This window comes from Heterocephalus glaber, unplaced genomic scaffold, assembly GCF_053883595.1.
Source record: "Heterocephalus glaber isolate CG9 unplaced genomic scaffold, H.glaber_assembly_v1.0 deba00001497, whole genome shotgun sequence".
In the NCBI taxonomy this organism is placed as follows: Eukaryota; Metazoa; Chordata; class Mammalia; order Rodentia; family Bathyergidae; genus Heterocephalus; species Heterocephalus glaber.
In genome coordinates this window covers 49,378,987-49,390,601 of record NW_028258320.1, presented here as the reverse complement: position 1 = coordinate 49,390,601, position 11,615 = coordinate 49,378,987, and the positions used below count along the sequence as shown (strand labels likewise).

Here is an 11,615-nt window from a genome sequence, read left to right as displayed (position 1 = left end):
GCTCCAATAAATATTTGTGGATTGTTCTATTGACTTTGATCTACATCTTTCTTCTTCTATGCCACCTGCTCCCAATTCAAAGTGGCTGTTTCTGCTTACCATGAACCATGAGCATGTATAAGTGAGAATCTGCAAATCACTGCCTCATTTGTGATGGAAGCTGCAGCTGGAGGGTGGAACAGAGGTCGCTCCTTAAGGGATGCTGCTCTGAGGGACATGGTTTCCCAGAAAGGATAAAGAGAAGGATGAGAACATGATTTCACTTGTTTCTTACAAGTTGTTTTTTTTCTTTTAGGAACCAAAGAAAAAGGATATTTAAAAAAGCACTAATAGAGAAAATCTCTTTCCTTTGGCTGAGTGACATTTCATGTCTGTTCATATCATTATGTCAATCTTTGAAAAATGAACTAAGGCAGTGTCTTTTTTCATTAGACAAAGTAAGAACTGGGAGTTTCCCCAGTAGGAGACCCGAATGTGATGAGTGAAGCATTAAGATTGAAGCTGAGTCACTGGCATTGCGAGGGGGTGGGTCAGACCTTTCTCTTGAGCTTTCAAAGCCCACACATGCACTTAGGGCCATAGATACACACACCTGTTGGCTGCAGCCTGTGCTGGTTTTGTCAGCATTTGGGACACGGCTCGGAGAAAGTCTCCAGCTGCCATTAGTTTTTTCAAATTGGATCTTTTGCAGATTAGCTGGGCAATGTTTTATTCTTTAATAACTTAACTTTTAGAATTCATAAGAAGTTGCAAAATTGTAGAGAGAGAATTCTCCCAGATTCTGATAATATCTTATCTAACCATAGTTGTTTGCTTTTAGTGTAGTATTTAAGAATATATTCTTATTGTCTCATATGGTTCCAGGTGTTAATGCATTCACTCGGGTCATTTTCGTATGGGGTCAATCAGTTGCCATCAGATGCAGCTGAGATTAGAGTCATCAGAAGGTATCTACACTCATGTGCATGGTTGGTCAGGCATCTCTTTTTCCATGCAGCTTCTCCAAGCAGGCAGCTTGTGCTTCTCAAAGGCAGTTCAGTCTCAGTGTGATCAGATGTCTTATCTGGTAGCTGGCTTACTCAAGAGTGATTGCTCCAAAAGGCCTGGGTAGAAGCTACAGGCTTCTTATGATCTAATCTTGAAAGCCCTAGAACATCACTTCCACCACATTTGGTTAGTCAAGTAAGCCACTGAGGCCAGCCAGGTTTGAGAAAAGAGAAATTAGACTCCCTATCAAAACAAGACAAGTAGCAAAAAATTGATAGCTATCTGCAATCCATTACAATTGCCCTGCAGTTAGTCACCAAGTGAGTACGCAAATATGCTAAGGAAGACATGATCAAAGCTATAGTTAAGGACATCAGTAGGATAAGTTCTTATGTTTGACCCTATGAAGATGTTTAAGTCACAGTGTTATAATATCAGTAGGTAGTATGTGTTCAATACATGTTGTTTGACACAGCAATTGAATCACCCTTTCCACCTATAAGTTCTAAGTGGAACTAAGCCCCAAAGTAGTGAATATCTCTGTAGACTTTAGGGTAAACCCTGGAATTGTCCTTGAACTGCTACAGCTTCCAAATAAGCTGGAATCCAGCATATATTTTCTGCTATATTCATGTCTGTTACAAAGGAATCTCCCAGGATGGATAAGGCATAGTGCTTTATGGTATACAAAGATGACTTAAGTATGGCTCCTGCTCTCCAGAACTCTGATGACAATTCTTTCACACCTTTCTGCTGGGTTATTATTTTCCAGGCTGTGTATTAAGTGAGACTGGAAACAGAGAGAGAACTTAGGTGGTGAGATGTGAAGATTGGATGGGAAGAATGTGGCCTAATTGGCCTTTTCAGTGAGCACTGAGAAGAAAGGGCATGCAAGCGTGCCAGCATGCTGCAGGGAAAAGTAAAAACACCTGAGGCTAAGTTGTATACCCAGAGAAGTACCGTGGAGGGTGGGAGACAGATGAATCCTATGGAACTCTAATTGCTCGTGCTTGTGTCTGAGTGAATAAGGCCAAGGTGTGCCAGTCATTTGGGGCTCTATGTCAAAGGGAGACATGATCCCCTAGATTTTAACTTGTTTCTGTGTCTCTTTGTTTTTCATCTTCATTACCCCTTGGTCAGGTTTGAGCTCAGCTCATAGGCTGGTTCCTACAGTGAAGAAAAATGGTTAAGAGAAACAACTAAGAAATTGCTGTGATTATTTTGGTTAAGAGTTTTGTGTGGTTAATCCAAGAAAATCAACAGCTTGTTCATGAATACAGTAGCAGCCTCTCTGTGGCCCTTTTACAGGGAAATATCCTTTCTGGTTCTCCTTTAGGTGAACAGCAGGTGTTGGGTTGGTTCTGACTTTTTTCCTAGAAAGTTCTACCCTCTTCCATGTCCAGATGTCAAACTATTTGGGGAACAATTCTCTGAAGCATTCGTTGGTTGAGTGGGAAGAAATCTTCATTGAAGGATGGAGGACATGCAACCTATGGTGGGTGGAGTTGGGTAAGTCTTTTTAAGCAGAAGCACAATGAGCTTGAAGGGGACCTGGAGAAGCCAGGAGAAAGCGAAAAATGAACCATGTGTGAAATAAGAGGACTCAATCTGACTAACTAACTGGTTTGTGTATTGAACATGCTTCCTGTGATCTCTTCTTCAGATTAAAGACGATTCTAATTGCAGTCCTGAGGTTTGTGGGGAGGTTTCCTCAGCTGAGAGGAAATTATATAGACATCATAAAATGGGCATTTCTGACAATAGCAGAGAATCAAATGAAAGAGCTCCACCTGGAGGCCCTTTCTGGTGGTGGTAGGGGAAATTGGAACCCAAGTTTGTCTGAGTAGAGGTCTTTGGGACATCAGAAGAAGGAGAACCTATTAATTTTTGTTGTAATTTCTCTAGCATTGCTTTGTAGTTTCCAGTGTACAATTTTTGCATTTTTTTCAGATTTATATGGAAGCATTTTATTTATTTGATAGTCTTATAAATGGCATTTTATTTAATTTCAATTTATAATTGTTCATTGCTATTATATAGAAATACCATTATTTTTTGCATATCGATCTTGTATCATGCAATTTGTTGAAATCTTATTAGTTTCACGATTTTTTTTGGAGATTCTGTATGATTTTCTTCATAGAGAATGTTGTCATCTGTGAATAAAGATAGTTTTACCTCTTCCTTTCCAATTTGGATTTTAAAAAATTAGGCTAGGTCCTTAGTTCATTGTTGAATAGGAGTGATAAGAATGCATATTCTGGTCACATTCTTGATTGCAGGGAGAAAGCATTAATTTTTTCATCAGTAGTATCTATTTTAGCTGTAGATCTTTCAGAGATTTTTTTTAAAAATCAGGTTGGGGACATTCTCAACTATTCCTAGTTCATTGAATTCCAAAAAGTGGAATGACTTCTGTATATTTGTTGGGATGTTTATATTGTTTTTAGTTTTTCTTTTATAAATACGGAAACTTACATTGATTTTTGAGTGTTAGACCAAACTTGCATTCCTAGATTGCATCCTACTGGGCATAATATTTAATGTTGTATTAATTTTGATAAAGTTTTGTTTAGAATTTTTGTTCCCACATTCATAAGGGATAGTAGTCTGTAAATGTCTGTTATCTTTTTTTTTTTTAACCTGGTGCTGGGATTTGAACCCATTACTAAGCAAGTACTCTACCACTGAGCTATATCCTCAGCTCCTATAGTTTACCCATAATGTCTTTATCTAAGGGTAGTGCTGGCCTCATACAATGAGCTGGGAATTAGTCTTAATTTTCTCATTTTCTGGAAGAGTTAGTATAGAATTGATATTTTTTTCATAAAATGTTTGGTAGAATTCACCAGTGAGGCCATCATAGCTGGAGTTTTCATTGTGGAAAGGTATTAACTACAAATTCAATTTCTCTAGTAGATAAAGGGCTATTTAGGTCTTCGATTTCTTCTTAGGTTTGGTACTTTATGTCTGGGGGATTTTCTCATTTCATGTAAGTTGTTAAATTACTTTTCATAATATTCCCTCATTCTTTTAACATATGTAAAATCTATAATTTTTTCACATGTTTCATTATTATTATTATTATTATTATTATTATTTGGTACCAGGCATTGAACTCGGGTCCCTGTGCTTGCACAGCTTCATTATTTATATTAGTGATTTTTGGGGGGGTGTGTGGGTACCGGGGATCGAACTTGGGTCCTTGCACTTGCGCAGCAGGCAGTGAAACCATTGAGCTAAATCCCCAGTCTGTATTAGTGATTTTTGTCTTTCCTTTTTCCTGAACAGTTTAGGTAGAGCTTTATTCTAGTTCTATTGATCTTTTCAAAGAACCAGCATTTGGTTTGATTTGTCTTCCTTTCTGTTTTTTATTTGTCTACTTCTGCTCTGTTATTATCTCATAACTTCCATTTACTTTAGATTTAACTTGCTTTGCTTTTTGTAGTTTCTTGAGGTGGAAGCTGAAATCCACCAATAATTACCTCATTGACTTGTGACTTTTCTAATATAGACATTTAGTCCTCTAAGTTTCCCAAGTACTGCTTTAGCATTTTCCCACAAATTTTGATGTGTGTTTTCATTCTCTCTCAGCTAAGAATATTACTTAATCTCCTTTTTGACTTAATTGATTCATGAATTATTTAGAATTTATCATTTAATTTCCAAAAGCGTGGGGATTTTCCAGATTATTTTGCTTTTGTTTTTATTTCAATGTTAATTCTACTGTTGTCAGAGAATACACTTGGTATGACTTGAATTCTTTTAAATTTATTTAAACTGGTGTGTGGGTGAACAAACTTGGTAAATAGTTCATGTGCACATGACAAGAACGTGGATTCTGCTGTTGTGTGGAGTGTTGCATAAACATCAATTAGGTGAAGTTGGTTGATAGTGTTGTTTAACTCTTTTATATCCTGATTTTCTCACTGCTTAATTCTATGAAATGTTGGGAGAGGGGTATTTAAATGTCAAGTACTTTTTGTCCAGTTTGTCCATTTTTTAAAAAATTCTATTTGTGGGCTGGGGATTTAGCTCAGTGGTTCTGCCTCCTGCCTCACAAGCACAAGGACCCGAGTTCGATCCCCAGTACCAAAAAAAAAAAATTCTATTTGTTTTACTCCATTTTGAAGCTCTGATACTAGGTGCATAAAAGTGTAGAATTGTTATGTTCTTTTAGTGACTTGCCTCCTTTATCCCTGTTCATAATTTTTGTTCTGAAATCTATCTATTCTTTGCTAAATGGAAGATGGCATATCATTTCCTATACTTTTAATCTATTTCTGAGATCTAAATTTTTTTTTTTTGGACCAGGGATTGAACTCAGGACCTTGTGCTTGTGAGGCAGGGGGTGGCACCACTGAGCTAAATCCCCGGCCCTAATCTATTTCTTTATGTATTTATTATAAGCAGCATATACTTAGGTCTTGCCTTTTTTTTTTTCTAAAATCCAATTTGACAATCTCTGATTTTAATTGAGGTGTTTAGACCATTTATTCTTAATGGTGTTATTTATATGGCTAGGTTTAAATTTATTATCTTGCTATTTGTTACCTATTTGCTCCATCTGTTCTTTATACCCCTTTCTCTTTTTCTGTTTTCTTTTTTTATATATATGATTCCATTTTCTTTCTATTATTGGCTCATTACCTATAACTTTATTTATTTATTTATTTATTTATTTATTTATTTATTTTGGTACCAGGGATCGAACTCAGGTCCTTGCGCTTCCACAGCAGGCGGTGAAACCACTGAGCTAAATCCCCAGCCCTCATTACCTATAACTTTTAATGGTTATTTTAGGGTTAATAATATACATCTCTAATATATCACAGACTACTTTCAAGTTAGGCTCTACCACTTCATGTACAGCATAAAAAATTTGTAATAGTATACCTTTATTTTTCCCCTCCTGACCTTTGTGCTATTGTTGCCATACATTTTACTTGCACACGTTATAAACCCCATACTTCATTGTTATTGGTTTTGTTTGATCGGTTAGCTTTCAAAGAGATTTTAAGATAATAATACATATGTTCACCCATATAGTTACCATTTCCAACATTTTTATTCCATTCTGTAGACCTATGTTTGTATTTATTGTCATTTTTCTTGTACCTAAAGGACTTTGTAAAATAATTTTATTAATGTGGATGGATCTGCAGATGATGAATTCTTTCAGTCATTGCTTTAGAAAGACATTTTCACAGGGTACAGAATTTTTTTTTTTTGGACAGCGTCTCATTGTGTAGTTCAGGCTGGCCTTGAACTCACTATGTAGTCCAGGATGGCCTCAAACTTGAAGCAATCCTCCTGCCTCAGTCTCCCGAGTGCTGAGATTACACACATGCACCACCATACCTGGCTCCAGAATTCTTGGATGATAACCCCCCGCAATACTTTAATGATGTTGGTCCATTTTTTTTTTGCATTATTTCCAAAAATAAATCTACTGTCTATCTTTGCTCCTCTGCATACAATGTGTCTTCCTTCTTTTCTTCTTTTCTTTTTTGGCTACTTCTAATATTTTCTCTTTATCCCTGCTTTGATAAATTTGTTTATGATGAGATTTCTTTGGGGTTTATTGAGATTCTTGGATTTATGGGTTTTCATAATGTTTGGATTTTGGGGGGCACTATTTATTAAATATTGTTTTTGGACTTTCCTATGAGGACTCCAATTACATGTGTATTAGGCTTCTTGATGATGTTCTTGATATCACTGGTGCTCTTCTGTGTGTGTGTTTGTGTGTGTGTGTGTGGTACTGGAGATTTTACCCGTAGCCTTCACACTGAACTACATCGCCAGCCCTTTTTATTTTGAGAGAGGGTCTCACTAAGTTGCACAGATGGGAATGGAATTTGTGATCCTCCTGCTCAGCCTCCCAGAGTATTGGGATTACAGGCATGCACCACCATGTTTTTAAGTTACTATATTTCTTCCTGTTTCATTTTGTATAGTTCTATTGGAATATTTTCAGCCACTAACCTTCCTGTGTCTAATTTGCTATTAGTTTCACCCAGTGTATTTTTCATCTCACACATTGTGAGATTTGGATCTTTTAAATATACTTTCCCCTTGGGCTGGGGATTTAGCTCAGTGGTTCAGCCGTCTGCCTTGCAAGCACAAGGACACAAGTTTGATCCCCGGTACAAAAAAAAAATACACACACACACACACACACACATACACTTTCCCCTTACAATTCAACAACAAAACCACCAAATAATTTAATTTAAAAGTGGGAATAGGAGGAGATGGGGAGGTACACCAGTGGTAGAGTGCACGCTTAGTATTCACAAGGCCCTGGGTCCAATCCCAAGGACCAAAAGATGAAAAAAAAAAAGCGAGCAAAAGAGTTGAATGGACTTATCTCCAAAGATGATATACAGATGGCCAAAAAGCATATGAAAAGATGATAACATTACTAATAATTAGGAAAATACAAATCAAAATCACAAGTCTCATAGCATACCCATTGGGATGGATGCTATAAAACACAAATTAGCAATAACAATTATTATTAGCAAGGCTCTGGAGAAATTAAAACTTTTCTGTACTGATTGTGGAAATGTAACATGGTCAGCCACTATGGAAAATAACATGGTGGTTCTTCAAAAAAATTAAAAATAGAATTACCATATATAGAGAAATTTCACTTCACAGTATAGATCTAAAAAGAATTACACTTATATTTCAGTACTTGACTGCTTTGAGAATCATCAAATTTGGTACTTGACACATTTTTAGAAGAAAATTTTGTCCTCATGCTTGCTGATTTTTTGGTTCTTGATGTTCAAGCTAGAACTTGTCTGTATCAATTGCCTCATAACTCACTGCCCTATCCAGCCAAAACAATGAGCTTAGTACTTGTCATTTTTGATATTTGGTGTCGCTCCTGGAACCAATTAGTAAAGAGTATTGAGGTACCAGTGTAAAAGAATGTCTCAAAGTTATTTGTATACCCTTATTCATAGTGGCACTATTCACAGTAGTCCACTGGCAGAATGTGGTATGTACACGCAATGGAATATTATTCAGCCTTAAAATGAAAGGTTAGTTTGACACATGCTGCAACATACATGAACCTTGAGGATATTATGCTCAATGAAATAAGCCAGTCATAAAAAGACAAATATTACATGGCTCCACTTTTATGAAATATACAGAAATTAAATTCCTAGAAATAGAAAGTAGAATGGTAGTTTCCAGGGATTGGGAAGAAGAGGGAATGGAAAGGTGTATAATGCAAGTTATGCAAGATGGAAAAGTTCTGGAGATTGGTTGCAAAACAATGTGAGTAAAGTATATTTAACTCTACTGAATTGTGTACTTAGAAATGGTTAAGATGGCAAGTATTATGTATTTTTAGCACAATAAAAATCCATAACAAAACACAAAATAGATCATAAAGCAAAAATATAATAAACAAGAAGTCTATTAACACAATGCCAAAATATTTGGGGAAAGAAACATTGTCCCTCCAGAAAGTTCATTTTTCAAACATGTTCTTTCTAACCATGTAATTAGAAATAAAACAAATAGTATTTAAATGTGCATATAGATCTTTTATGTCTTTACTTAAATTTTAGAACATATGTAATAGTTATAGTAACTATTTTAAATCTTTCTTTGCCAAATCTAATATCTGTAACTGTTCTATCAGTTTATCTCCTAGCTATAGATTGTATTCTACTTTACTGCTTGTGTGTATGTGTGTGTGTGTGTGTGTGTGTGTGTGTGTGTGTGTGTGGTACTCAGGAATGAGTCCAGGACCTTCTCACTAAACTACATCTCCATTCACTTTGAGACAGAGTCTTGCTAAATCACTAAGTTGCCCAGGCTGGGCTCAAACTTTTGTTCCTTGTTTCTCAGTCTCTCAGATTGCTGGGATTACAGGCATGTGCTACCATGCTCAGTCTTTTGTGATTTTTTCATGCCTGATAATTGGATTCTAAGCATTTGAATTTTATTTTATTGGGTGATGGGTGCTGGATATTACTGTATTCCTAAAAATATTCTGAAGGTTTGTTCTAAGTGATTTGGTTAAATCATTTGGAAATAGTTTGAACACTTTGGTTCTTGTTTTTCAGATTTTTTAGGCAGGAGTAGAGCAATATTCAGTCAAGGAATAATTACTGCTCATTATTAGGCCATACCTTTCTGCGTACTCTACCCTTCATGAATCTTGAGTTTTCCAACTCTGGCTTGTGGGAACAGACACTATTCTGTGTGAGTGTCTATTGTCTCTAATAATTTTGGACAGTTCTTTCTCTTGGCTCTGATAGTTTCCTTAATGCATGTGCTGATCAGTCCTCAGATGAATTCTTGAGTGAATCCTCTTTCAAAACCCCCAGAACCTCCTCTTTCTGTGCTGTTCTCTTCTTTCTTGTACTCTGCACTAAGAACTCAAGCAGCCTTGGTCTTTTCCAGATTCTCACCTTACAGAGTTTGTCTGAGTTATTCTCTTTGTGCTGTGGCCTGGAAATTCTCTGGGGAAACTGTAGTAATACTTCATTTGTTTCATATCTCTAAAGTATCACTGTTCTTCTGTTATCCAGTGTCCTTCAAACTGTTGTTTAATATATTTTGTCAATTTTTTTTTGGTTGTTTCAGGTGGGAGAGTAAACAATCCACTATTCTATCTTGGCCCAAAGTAGATATCTGCATTTAAACTTAAAAACATGTTTCTATCCTAAAAGTTATTTGTGTATTTTATAGAATTAAAATAATTGATTTACATATTTATCAAATAAAATCATATTTTTATTCACCTGAAAACTGTTTCTGGCCAAGTGCATTACTCTTTGCTTTAGTAACAACCTCAGTGCCCACTCTAAGATGTTAGAACAAGCCAAATGTGAATATAAACCAAACTGCATTAAATCACTTTGTGTATACTTCACAATGACTGCTAAAACACAGCCATAGTTCTAGGTATAGCCACTTGAACCAGAGCAGCAGCAGCGTTAAATCTTTGCCTCACTCAAGTATGGCCATTCTATGGTTTGCTTTACAGATGACACGTCAAAGACATTATGAGGAAGAAGATGAAACTCAAAGGTAAGATTTATAAACATGTGCTCCCTGCTCTTAGGCTAAGTGTCCCCAAAGACTTCAACCTAAAGTGGATCTCTCTAAGTCAAAATCCTGATCATGCACATGCTGATGCCTTCTGCTTGGATACCAGTGGGACCCATTAAGTAACTACGTAAATCTGACTACAGTGAGTACACATTTATTTGATAGTGTTGAGCAGAGGGAGGTGCAAAATGTGAAGCAGTAACAAATGGAAACTTCCTGCAGACATAGAGCAACAACAAGGATATTTCAGGTGTGCACTGAGCTAATAAAGCGTAAGTGTCCTATCCAGATTGTAGAGCCTGGATTCAAATCCTATCTGTGACAATTATAGCTGGGAAACCTTGGGAAAGTTGCTTGATTTCCCTGTCTTAGTTTCCCACAGTACTACCTCATGGAGTTGTTGCAATAACTAAATAAAATGATGTGGGCAAAGTACTTAGAACAGTGCCTGGACATAGTAAGCTCAATATAAATGTTAGCTATTAGAATCATCATCATCATGCTTGTTGTCATGGAGACTTGCATATGCAAGGGCAGGAAGAAATGTAGAATATGTAGAACATCATAGCGCAGGCCTTCTAAGAAAGTAGAATATGAGCTGGGCTTTGAATCATAGAGATAATTTCAAATGATAGAAATGAGCAGTGATTCTGGGTGTAGGAAATAGAATGAGCTGAGTCCAGAGGAAAAATTTTTGAGATATGCTTTGTGTAAAAATAGGCAGTCTAGCTGGAGTATATGATGTTGCTGGCAGTAGAAAGTGCTAAGGCTAGAGGGGAAAAATTACAGGATTTAGCAATATTTAGACATAGCAAATTAGAAAAAAGGCATTAGGTATAACCCAAATATAAGCTGGACATCTACACTGCTCAGTCTCAAAGCAACAATGAACCAATATACAGTCTAACAACCAAACTATTTCAAGACTAATTCAAAAATTTATTTGCCATTCTCCAAGATCATTAAAAGGCATACATTTCTTAAGCTTTAGGAACAATTCTTAAACTCTTCTTCATGAAGCCTAAGGACTGTCTTTTTATAAAAATAATTTTATTGGTACATTTTAGGTATACAATATACTGACATTCATCGTTGGAAATTTGCACCTTTACATAATCTCTCTTGGTTCTTATTTTTCCCCCTTCCCCTGCCCTCCCTTCAGCTCCTCCATCCCTCCCTATTTACAAAGAGGCAGAATTCTCTGGATTTTTTTTTTTTTTTGCGGTACCAGGGATCAAACTCAGGACTTTCCACTTGCCAGGCAGGCGCGGTGCCACTGAGCCAAATCCCTGGCCCTGGATTTTTTGTTTGATTTGTTTTGTGTTTTTTTGAGACAGGGTTTCACTATGTAGTTCAGGCTACCCTTGAACTCACTATGTAGCCCAGGCTGGCCTCAAATTCAAGGTAATTCTCTTGCCTCAACCTTCTAAGGGCTGGGACTACAGGGTAACACTGTCACTCCTGGCTAGGCAGAATTCTCCTAGGAGGGCAGGCTTAGCCAAGCCAACAAAGACAATATTCTCTTTACAGATGAGAAGATGGGA

At 36.6% G+C, this 11,615-nt stretch overlaps 1 long non-coding RNA gene across 1 annotated transcript in view; it reads left to right on the top strand.

Moving 5' to 3' along the window:
* Nucleotides 1–1,614: 1,614 nt before the first annotated feature.
* The window catches only part of LOC110347848 (uncharacterized), a 25,594-nt gene continuing 15,593 nt past the window's right edge, over nucleotides 1,615–11,615 (top strand). The window contains exons 1-2 of the long non-coding RNA XR_002392718.2: nucleotides 1,615–2,496; nucleotides 10,007–10,050. This is a non-coding gene — a long non-coding RNA (uncharacterized LOC110347848). The remainder of the gene's footprint in view (nucleotides 2,497–10,006; nucleotides 10,051–11,615) is intronic.